Source organism: Chrysoperla carnea, chromosome 1 (genome assembly GCF_905475395.1).
Source record: "Chrysoperla carnea chromosome 1, inChrCarn1.1, whole genome shotgun sequence".
Lineage (NCBI taxonomy): Eukaryota > Metazoa > Arthropoda > Insecta > Neuroptera > Chrysopidae > Chrysoperla > Chrysoperla carnea.
Window position 1 is genome coordinate 119,384,171 of NC_058337.1, and position 12,046 is coordinate 119,396,216.

The window sequence follows — 12,046 nt, forward strand, 5'->3', positions numbered from 1 at the left end:
AATCAATAATCAAAACTAGATATATCAGTCATTATCTAGATTTCGAAAATTTAAAATATTCATTTCTAATAATCATACTGTAGATTATAATTTTCATTATACAGCTTATGTATATTAAAAATATTCATAATTTTTACTCGTTAGAAAATGTTCCACTTATATAGAAGTTAATATTGTTTGTTATGAGGTCGCCTTCCATATTATCTCTGGGTAGGTATCAAAAATGGTTCTAACTACGTGAGTGTTTGTTGTTGTTAGAAGGTGGTATTTAACCATATTCTTTTATCGCTATCTCAGTTTCGTCCTGTGTGTGTGTGTATGCCGTACAGTTTTTAATTACAGAAGAATTTCTTAAATGAAAAATATAATTTGTCATATTTATTTTTAATTATAATGTAAATATTTTTTTGTTTATTAAAATTTATATCCTTAATAAATTATATAAGATAAAGTAAGGGTAAAAATATAAAATTTTATTTTGTCAGGTGTGGGGTTCGAACCCACGCTCCCGTTTGGGAACCAGAGCTTAAATCTGGCGCCTTAGACCGCTCGGCCAACCTGACTTGTTGTAAATCATTAACAATTTTTAATCAGACCAAGTAGCAGCCTAAAAAGGTTATAATTTGATTCTTTTTTTTAGATATCTGTGAATATTTTTAACCGACTTCAAACCAAAAAAAAGGAGGTTCTCAATTCGACTGTATTTTTTGTTTGTTTGTTACCTCAGAACTTTTTACTGGGTGAACCGATTTTGATGATTCTTTATCTATTTGAAAGCTGGTGCTTCCCGTGTGGTCCCATTTTATTTTAGTCTAGTTCTGACAACGCTACCAGTGAGAAAACCATAAAAGTCTTAAATTTGCATTCATTATGCACGACAAGAGGACGAATAACTCAATATCACGTCAACCGATTTCGATGATTCTTTTTTAGTGAAAGATTAGTTAGTGTACTTCAGATTCACTAAAAATCACGAAATAAAAAAAACTTTTAACAAAAAGAAAACTGACTTCAAAAGAAAATCTTTTCCAAAACAAATTAATATGCACTAAAAAGTAAAAAAATAACGATATTATAATGCAGTTAAAATTATTGTTATTTTTGGAGTCGGTGTCAGCCAAGCTAATGTAGCAAACTGTTCTGTCAGAGCTATTTCTTTGGCTGATACCGACTCCAAAAATAACAATAATTTTAACTGCATTATAATATCGATATTTTTTTACTTTTTAGTGCATATTAATTTGTTTTGGAAAAGATTTTCTTTTGAAGTCAGTTTTCTTTTTGTTAAAAGTTTTTTTTTATGTTAAATTGTTTGAGGGCTTAAAACTATTTTGTATTTTATAGTAGCCTCACGGAAATTTAGGTAGAAAATAAAAATTTTCCAAATTATAGGTTTATCCAAATTACTTTCTACTCTATCATATTACTTGAAAGCTTGCCTTTCATTTTAAGTTAAATATTTGAAGTGATTGTTTTTAAAATTGGCGGATTGCTTTTTCAAAGAAAATACGTGCTATTTGTTTTGCACTTGTCATAGAATTTTGAAAAAATTACTTAACATGTGTACTTACCGATCTTATCTGGTAGATGACTGTAGCTATTCTAGCGGCTATAATTTCAGTCCATTCGGTTTGAAAACGAACGAAACATAATTTTTGTAATATCTCTATTGATCTTAGTAAAATTGAATTTATAAATTTTTCTACAACATATCATCTATATTTCCGATTAGATGTACCTTAATTACGGTGATTTTTCGAAATTAAAAATTTTAACTTTTAGAATGTCTGATCCACGCACTCGTTAGTTATTCGCCTAGTATAGAACCAAAATAAGTGCCACCTCGCAGAAGTATTCAGACATGACATATTATAATATAAATAATAGTTTAAAAATACTAAAAAACACACTTTTGTATAACTAGCTGAACTAAAAAGTAGAAAACTATTTCTTTAAGTTAAAAAAAAAGAAAGAAATCATTTTATCGTAAAAAAGCAGTGCTAGATTTCAATTATAGTAAATATTATATTGACAGATATTGGTAAAAGTACAGTCAAAGTATTTTAAAAAGCACCCCACGTTTTTACGATGAAATGATTATTTTCTTAATCAACTTTCTTTTTTTTTTTTTTTAATGTGCTTTTCAATTTTTTAAACAATTATTCGTTAATATTATGGAATGGTATCTGCGCTTCCACCATCAAGGATTTTTAAGTTAATCGTTAATTTTCAAGATCCTAATCAGAATAATCGGACAAACTTATTTAATTATTGTATTGTCATCGGTCCTTGATCAGTGTGTAAAATTTCAATTCAATGTGCAAAATAAAAGCGTGTTAAAAAGGATAAGTAATATTCTGTTACCTAACAGTTGAGTAATTTAATGAGGTTCTCAAGAAGTTTTTCCAAAATTCGTATATTTATTATTACTAGGCGTGAAAAAAAGTTATTTTCGTTTTCCCTAGATATTTTTAGTGTCTACACAAAAGTTTTACTTATGCAATAATACTGCCTATATTTTTATTAATAACAGAGGATTTTTTTTCATGTAAATTATAAATTTTCTACTTCACTTTTGCATCCTACAAATTTAATAATTAATTTTTATAATTTTATAAAAATATTCTTCGATAGAACTTCCTATAGTTTACGAAGGAAGCATCTACCAATCGAATTTTATTTATAAACTAGTGATTTAATAAATTCTTTAAAAAATAAAATAACAATAACTTTATGATTTAATATAAAATGTAAACATAATATTGATTTTATTACCTGATAAACAGTCATAAAATAATGTTATAATAAATATTATTATATGAAAATGAATTCGGAAAACAAATATTTATTATTATTAAATGCTGCCAAAGTATATAAGCAGTGTACTGTACTATTGGTATGTATGAAGTATATTAATCAATCATTACCGGTGAAGCGATCATCAAAACTTCTGGTCCGGTCAAAATTTCAATTCGTGTGAAATTAATTTGATCATACAATTTGATATGGCTTTTATTGGTGTATGTAGTTCTATTTTAATATTGTTTTACCTTTAATAACATTAATTCTAAAGTCTAATTTACATTGTTTTATTATTTTAAGTAATTCATTCATAAAACTGAACAAAATTAAATTAAAAATTTAAAAATACCAAATTAAAAGCAGGTGTAATTTTTTCGTATGTGGCATCGTAGCTTCTAAACAGATTAATCGAATTTTGCCACCACCACGAGGGTATATTGTGGTGGTGGCAAGAATCGGCTCTAACGATTTTGATGAAAATTTTTATATTGATAGTATTTAACATAAGAGTAAAAGCAAAATAGAGGCATAACATAAGAATAAAGGCGAAATAGGAAAATTGCCATAATCATGTCATGTCATTTTATTATTAAAAATTAGAAAATTATCCTAGCTTTAATAGTTTTCAAGAATATGGATCCCTGCTCCCGGAATTAAGAACATGAGTGATAACTAGCGAAAAACTGGCATCACAGCTGAAAAAAATAACCCAAAATTAGTGGGTTTCAAAAAAAATTTTAATAAGATCGGAACAAATTTGCCAGTGTTATCAAAAAAATCAAATTTTTAAACGTTATGACGTCATCAAAAACAAAAAAATTTAATTTTGCTCTATCACATCCAAATTTTACCGTATTTTGATAAACTTAGTATGTAATCCTACTAAATTGGGGCCATTCTTTTCAAATTTGTGATCAAAATTAACCTAGCTCTAATGGGTATTCCCTAATGTGTAGTCTTAGTTCCGGAATTAAGCACAAAAGTAATTGCTTACGAAAAATTCATGGCATCACAGCTGAAAAGAATGGCCCAAAATTTCAAAAAAATATTCCAATAAGATCGCTTCAAATTTGCCTGTGTTATCAACAAAATATTTTTTTTAACTTTATGACGTCATCAAAAACCAAAAAATTTAATTTTGCTCTATCACATCCAAATTTTATCCAATTTTGATAAATCAAGTATGTAATCCTACTCAATTTGGGTCGTACTTTTCAAATTTGTGATCAAAATTAACCTACCTCTTATAGGTTTCAAGAATATGGAATGACTCAAAATTAATGGGTTTTAAAAAAAAATTCCTATAAGATCGGATTAAATTTGCCACCTTAGAAATATTGTCCAATCATATTAAAACATTACATAATTATATTTCTGCTCGTGTAAAGTGACGTTTGTTTTCATTATTGTGTAGGTATCAATAAATATGTGAAGTATGAACATTTTCGCGTGCATTTTATAACTAATAAAACCAATATTAAATGATCGAATATCACAATTCGATTATAACAAGCATTAAACATATGTTCTGTAAAAACTGTAGGATTCAGAGAGGTGGACACATTTGACAGGGTATCAGTATAATTTTTACTTATTCGCTCCGTGCGTGAGTTTCGTTTCCATGGTAACGATACACTACTTTAATTATAGAATTGTATGGATGCATATATAATTGTATGGATTGCATTTATGACATACATTGAAAATTTAATATAATTGTCCCACAAATTTAAATAAATAATTATGATAATTTACATTTGAAAAATAATATTTGTACAATTTGATTTCTTATTTTCACAATTTTTAATGCATTAAGTTTAATTAATTCGTGTTTTTCAATAATTTTAATTTGACATTTCTATTACATTAACATGTAAAGAATTGCAAATTAGTCATACCAGCCCCCTTTAACTCCAAAATTTTTCACTTAAAGCGCTGGCATCGATTTTATTGTCCCTACCAGGACTACGCACACAACGAATATACACAATATAAGGTTGTAATAGCATGACATGTATTATCATGGATAATGTTTCTTTTTTTCTCAATAAACCGTTAAAAATTTTAAATAATAATAATCGTTTATTTTCACATTTTAGATGCGTTGATAAAGTTTTGTACGATATACGGTGATAACGTATTATTAACGTACTTCTGCGATTTTCCAACTGGTTGTGCAAATTTCCCAGGCGAACGTTAATAATTATTTTATCCCGTATCGTAAATAACTATTTTAACATTCAACGCAAAAACTTTAGCAGTTTTTATAACGCAACTCTACATTACTGTACCCATAGAAATATGACATCGGGTATTATAATGATATTACCTATACAATATTACTATGAATATTAAAACATGTTTACCTGTGTAAACAGTATCCGAACCGGTAATTTTGTTACTGATTTTCAATTGCTTGTATTAGCTCCGGTCCACATCATGTAATATATATGTACATATTACGTATGTTTTGTACAATAAAATATGTCTGTACGGTATGTATATATATATCAAAAATAATACAATAATATTATAATTTTTGGCTAATGTCCTGCTGAATTATAATAATATGATTTTATCCTGACATTATTTATTCATACTACATTATAACGATTTGTTATACCGTTTTAAAACATAATTTTTATCTGGTTTATATAATTATTTTTTGGATCAATATTTTCAACGATTATTTTTCAATATAAAAGCTCTTTTGGATATCGGATACTTCGTAATAATCAATACATCCAAGTTTTACCTTTAATAAAAAAAACGTCCCGTATTCAAAATACTTTACGTTCGCTGGCATTTTCCACACCTCTCTCTATCAATTAATAAAAAAAATAATAATAATGGGGTTTAACCTCCGTTTCTCTGCCATATGCACCTATAACAGAGGCCACCCACATCATTATTTGTCAATCTTTATTACTTATAACTTCAAACATGTTTACAATTACAATTTGATGTGGGTGGATTCGGTTACTTCGTTCTTATCCAAGCGACGACAATGTGATCAATTCTACCGCTCACATTATTATTATTTTTTTAATTGATCATACTGCCGCATTCGAACCCGCAACCCAAGTCTAAATAGACGACCGGTCAAAGTCTAAAGCCTTAGACCGCTCGGCTATTTAGGCTCTCTATTAATTAATAGAAAAAATGATAGTGTTTGTTTGCATATACATACATCTAATATGATTCATTGGAATGATTTTCTTGAGTTTCGTGGAAGTGAGAAATAAATTAATGTTTCCGATGTTCTTAAGGGGTTTCTTTCGATAGAACTTTTTGTGATTTCGATAAAACTTTATCTATATATATATATATATATGTATATATATATATATAAAGAAATTGACTGACTGATTCAAAAACTGATCGATCAACGCGCAGCTAATTGAAATTCTGAAGAATGAAATTTTGAATAATCTTAATATAATGACGTAAGTGTGCACTAAGAGGGGATTTTTTAAAATTCATCCCCTAAAGAAATAACTCAAGGATTGAAATTTGTATAAAATTTGATCAACTTTGAAATTAGAAATGTAAAAATAAATCATGGTTCTAAACAAAAGTTTCTTGTATGACTATTTTCGAAAAATTAATTCTTCAACGGGGTTTATTAGGGGGAGAAAGTTTAAATGAAACTTTGTCATTTTTGAAGTTAAGTTTTTTTCATGAAAATTTATTAATTTAAGATGTCAAATAGGGATTGAAATGATGATCATGTCTGTATATCGCTAATTTTAAAATGAAAATTTGTTATTTTTTATTAATTATAATTATAATTTTTTTTTAAATGATTATCACAAATATTAATGACCTAATTAATATGATTTATGTCATTTACATACTTTTTCATTTGTTCATCGTCATATATTCATTAACAACCACTATAATAGATATTAAATCACAAGTTCGAATCTCTAATGAACATTTCAAAGAATTTCATATCTTCTAAAAAAAATAATTTATAGAATTTTACGAATATATATGAATATATATTATTCATAACCGATTTTAATCGAACGTGGATCTCCGGACACTCTGGTTGGAACGGTAATGAGAGAGCAGACAAGCTGGCCAAACTGGAACCCACCATGGCTCTCACTCAAGAAAAGCTTGCGAGGATGCCATACCAAGAAGGTCTTAACAGATTAGGAGATAATCGGAAAAACCAACAATTAAAGGCATGGACCAGCTACGAGGGAGGGTGAATCGCCAAAAGCCTGTTGGGTGAAGGAAACTCGCTCGGTAACAGAGCCGAGGAGATCTTGAAACTAAACAGGGCCGATATTAAAGTCATCGTAGAGTTACTCACAGGGCATGATAACCTGAACAAGTTCCAACATCAGATTGGAAAAAGACAATCTCCCGCTCGTGACAGATGCGGAGAAAATTCAGAAGAAACATCGATCCACTTTCTCTGTTACTGCCCGGCGCTCATACAACAGCGAAGGAAATGGTTGGGACCGGCCATAGTCGAACCAGAAGAAATTAGGAAACTCAGAGCTAGGCAGATCCTGGGTTTCAGTACATCAGTTGGTTATAATAGCCACTGAAAAGCGTAGCGGGGATAGAGAACAAGGGTCTATTTGGCTAGGTGCTCTGAACCATTGCTTCGAGGCCCGATGCTCGAGCATGGCCCGCTAACCTCCATACCCATACCCATATTCATTAACAACCACTATAATAGATATTAAATCACAAGTTCCAATCTATAATGAACATTTCACAGAATTTCATATCTTCTTAAAAAATAATTTATAGTACAATACGAATATATATGAAGTTATTTATAACCGATTTTAATCGAACAATAATAGTATAATAACAACATGAAAATTTTAATTATATCATCATCACAAAACAGTTAAAATTTAATTCATTATAATTTAGTAACTTTGTTTGGTGTGTGTATAGTCAATTTCTACATACATATACCTATAATAACTAACCTACCTGCAATATGAATATTCTGTTAATAAATAATAATATTAAAACGTCATTTTATTTTATATTCATGTATTTAGTATAGTTAACGTTTAATAATATAATAATATATAACAAACAGTTTATATTCAGAATTTATTTTTCGTTAAATAATTCGACCTAATTTTTTAGCAATCCGTGTCTATACTGGTTGACAAAATTTAAGAAACTTCGGGCAAATTAAACGAGCAAAAATTGTATAATTTTATTAATATTCGTGCAAATCCAAATTGCTACAATTTTGGTGGAAGCGCAAGGAAAACAGTAAGAAATTATATTACAAAGATTATTTTAAGGGTGTTCAAGTGCCAAGCGATTTTAGATAATAGACTTGACTTTTTGTTTATATGAAATTGGGCTAGGTCTTAATCAATCCTGAAATTTTTGGGGGAGTTTCCCGATTATTTAAATAAATAAATGACTTCAAAAGAAGGCAAACATTGGTCTTATGGGAAAACGGACGATGGATGGTATGTTTTCATTGATTTCTCCAAAATTAATCGTGGAAAATTAAAAAAAAAAAAAAAATTGACACAAATAAAAAAATATATATCTTTTCAATTTTGATTGTGTATTATGTTATAACTTGACAGATTTTCTCTTTTCGTACAGTTTTTGCACTCTATTTTTGCACTCTAGTAGAGAAAGATCACTACTTTCAACTTACACCTGGTGTGAAAAGTCTATAAAAAACATTTTTATTAAGAATCATTTGTATATCTTTCGAACGAAGTGTGGATGACGGGAGGCGGGTTCATTTAGGGGAATTCACAAAGACGCTGGAGTGGTGAAATAGTTTATATCTGATACTGCGTCTTATAACATTTTGTTAACATTTTGTTCGCAAGAAATGAAATTTACTTTTTTCGTAGGTAAATTTTAGCATTTTGGAAAATTCTGTCACGGCCACGTTTCGGATATGATACTGGTAAATCGTGTTTTCTCGGATTATGGACATATTTTTGTAAGTATATGAGAAATAGTTATGAGGTTATGTTTGTTGCCGGGAGCAGTTTCAACATTAATTTGGATGTTGGCTACGTAGAAAAAGCGTGCGCGGGTAAATAAAAGCATGCGTACACTTATGCCCATGAAAAATACCTTCAGGAACGAAGTTTCTTGCGCTCTTTCTTCAACTCAGATTCACGAACTAATTTTTACTGCGACAGTTAATAGAAATACTATTTAATTTAATTTATACACTTTTGCCAGCCCCTTTTGGGCATAAAAGTTAACCTTAGGAGCTTTTTATCCCGGGCCATAGTTAATTAGTTTTTAATCAATTAAAACGCACTCATTTTAACGTAATTTTGAATACTCTAGATCATTTAAATTCCTCACCTCTTGTATGTAAATAGGCCTTTCTAAGCGCGAGGCCCTGGATGTAGGCCCAGATTTGCCGTTCCTAAAACCACCACTGTTTTAGCCCACGTTCTCTTTCATGCTGACTTATAATCTATTTCGGATTGTTTTGTTGTCAAATTGAAAGAAAGTTGGATCATATATCAAAATTCTATATTGTCTGGCACTCGATTAAATCAATGATTACTCAACTCCGTATTTCATTTCAATATGCCTTATATAGATAAAATAAAATGAATTTCAATTTCGAAAATGACAATATAAGGCCTTATGCCTCTACACACTTAATCGTCTTTTTTATATTCTATAATTTTACACAAATTTAATATAAAAACAACATGGCGTCATGTGTTGTCGTATAGCACCACTATGTATGTACGTACGTTTGTTATGTTATATAAAATAATAATAATATAATCTTTTCTATTCACAATAACCTACTACCACACCAGTAAAGCAATTAAAACAGATGATAGGCGATAATGGCATTAATTAATTTTGTACTGCCTTTCCCCATATTATCAGGGTATTAATTTTAGTATATATATAGTAGATAGGAGAAACTACAGTACCCTTGATCTTTTGTACTTTGTATCAATCTAAATATATATAAGCGAAAGACCAATGACGCTCACAAAAAACAAATTTTTGGAAATTTAACTCCTAAAGGATAAAATTTTATGTATGAAAACCCTATGTAAATAAATTTATTCGCACCGGGCGTGAGTTTTTTTGGAGGCATTTCCATGGTAACGATACACTACTTTAATAGGCCTTTTCATCATGTCATAAGCGCAAGTGCAGAGTTTATTTTTTCGTACTGACAGCAATAAGTAGGACTAAGATAGAAGATATTTGTTATTCATTTTATCACATTGGTTATAAATCATTTAGTACGAAACAAATGTGAATCGTGATTTTAAAATGAAAAGCCCTATTATAGAATTGTATGGATGCCTAAATTGAATATTATTGTCAAATAAATTAAAATAAATAATTATGATAGTTTACTTTTTTAAAATAATATTTGTGCAATTTGATTTCTTACTTTCACAATTTTTAATGCATTATGTTTAATTAATTAATGTTTTTCAATAATTTTAATTTGACATTTTCTTTAACATTAACATGTAAAGAACTGCAAATTAGTCAGAACAACCTCCTTTAACGCCAAAATTTTTCACTGGAAGCGCTGGCATCGATTTTATTGTCCTTACCATGACTAAGCACACAACGAATAGACACCAAATACAGATCAACGTTTGCTAAAAGGTCATTGTTACTAGGTTTGTTTTTAATTTCATGTGATTTACATTTACAAAAGATAATTCCAATTTTTATTTTCACAAGCAGTATGTTGAAAATGTTATCTTTTTAATCGAAAATTTGAAACAGTATTTTATCGTTGTACGAAATGTCTGGAATAGTGGTCATATTCATAAATGTCGACAGAAAATGTCGAGGAAAAATAAATTGAAGTTAGAAATTTGAAAATTTTTCTTACAGATTTCTAAAGGAAATACAGTATTAAAGATTTTCTTACAAAATCAAATATCACAGAATATTTGATACAGAACTACTAATAATTAAGGTTGTATAAATTATCTACGAAATTTTTTCTTTCCTTCTCATGGACACTATGTTCTTATTCATATTTTCAGTATTTAAATTGTTCTCGAATTTCTGTTAATAAAAAAAGATATTTATTATATTTTTGAATTTGGTCACAGGTACTACATTTCTCCCTACATACATTTACACATACCTATACAGATAAATTGTTTGCGTGGATGTGCTAGTTCTAACTGGAGGGTTGATTCGACGCGACGAGAGAATATTCTGGATGTTGTGCTACGATCGGAATGATGAGGGTGGTGTTTGTTAATGTTCAAATTAAATTCGAACATTCTACAATATTATTATTTTATCTTTAGCTATATTATTATTATTATATAAATGTAATGCCTGGTTTACATGCAAAAGAATATTTGTTATTTAAAAAAAAATGTTTTTAGTTTAGCTACTAAACTTTATGAACAATAAATGTCAAAAGTCTTTCGATTCATGTTGATAAATATCTTTAAATATCAATATTCATAAAAATCACAATATACTCCTTTGAAAAATCGAAAAAAATCGAGAAAAGTATTCTATTTCATGATTTACTCATTCAATTGAAGAGAACCGTCTTTTTTCTAGTAATTTCGGATATTGAACCCTAAAATTGCACTTGAATTCTCACCCGAAATACTCTCGATTAAAATATATTTCCAACGAAAACAAAAATCGAAATCGGTTCCTCTCTTTAGGAACTACGTTACAATATAACAGATACACTGATACGTTTAACTTATAACTTCTTTTTTTTTATTCGGTGGTTAAAAAATATAATTTTTAGAAAACTACAATTACAAAATAGCGTTCACATCAAACGATTTTTCTAATTAACAAAAAATATGGAAAACCATGTTAATCATATTAATAATTAATGATAGTTAACAAGGAAATTTATTGTTATTAATTACTAGTGATAAAAAGATCAAAATGTTATTGAGAAAGGTCAAGTTAAAATAATTACTGAGAAATTCGTCAGAGGCGTCAAATTTTATGTAAAAAGGAAAATTGGCGCATAACATAATAAAATATTAATTTTTGTAGGACATAGTAATTATTTTCTAATCTAATTTTCACATTTAATTTATTTCGTATTGATTTCAACCATAAAGAAAATTTTAAAATAAGTCATATTTAAAAAAAAAAAAACAAAAAACTAATTATATCATAATTTTATACGGGTGATTTTTAATTTCTAAATAAGAAGTTAATGTTTTAATTCCAAAAATCGATATAAATAATAACGTGATATAACTTTTTTTTATTTACGTTT

At 28.5% G+C, this 12,046-nt stretch overlaps 1 non-coding gene across 1 annotated transcript; it reads right to left on the minus strand.

Moving 5' to 3' along the window:
- Nucleotides 1-479: 479 nt before the first annotated feature.
- Trnal-uaa lies at nucleotides 480-563 on the minus strand. The gene has a single exon. It is a non-coding gene; the product is annotated as a tRNA-Leu (tRNA).
- Between the last annotated feature and the right edge of the window lie 11,483 nt (nucleotides 564-12,046).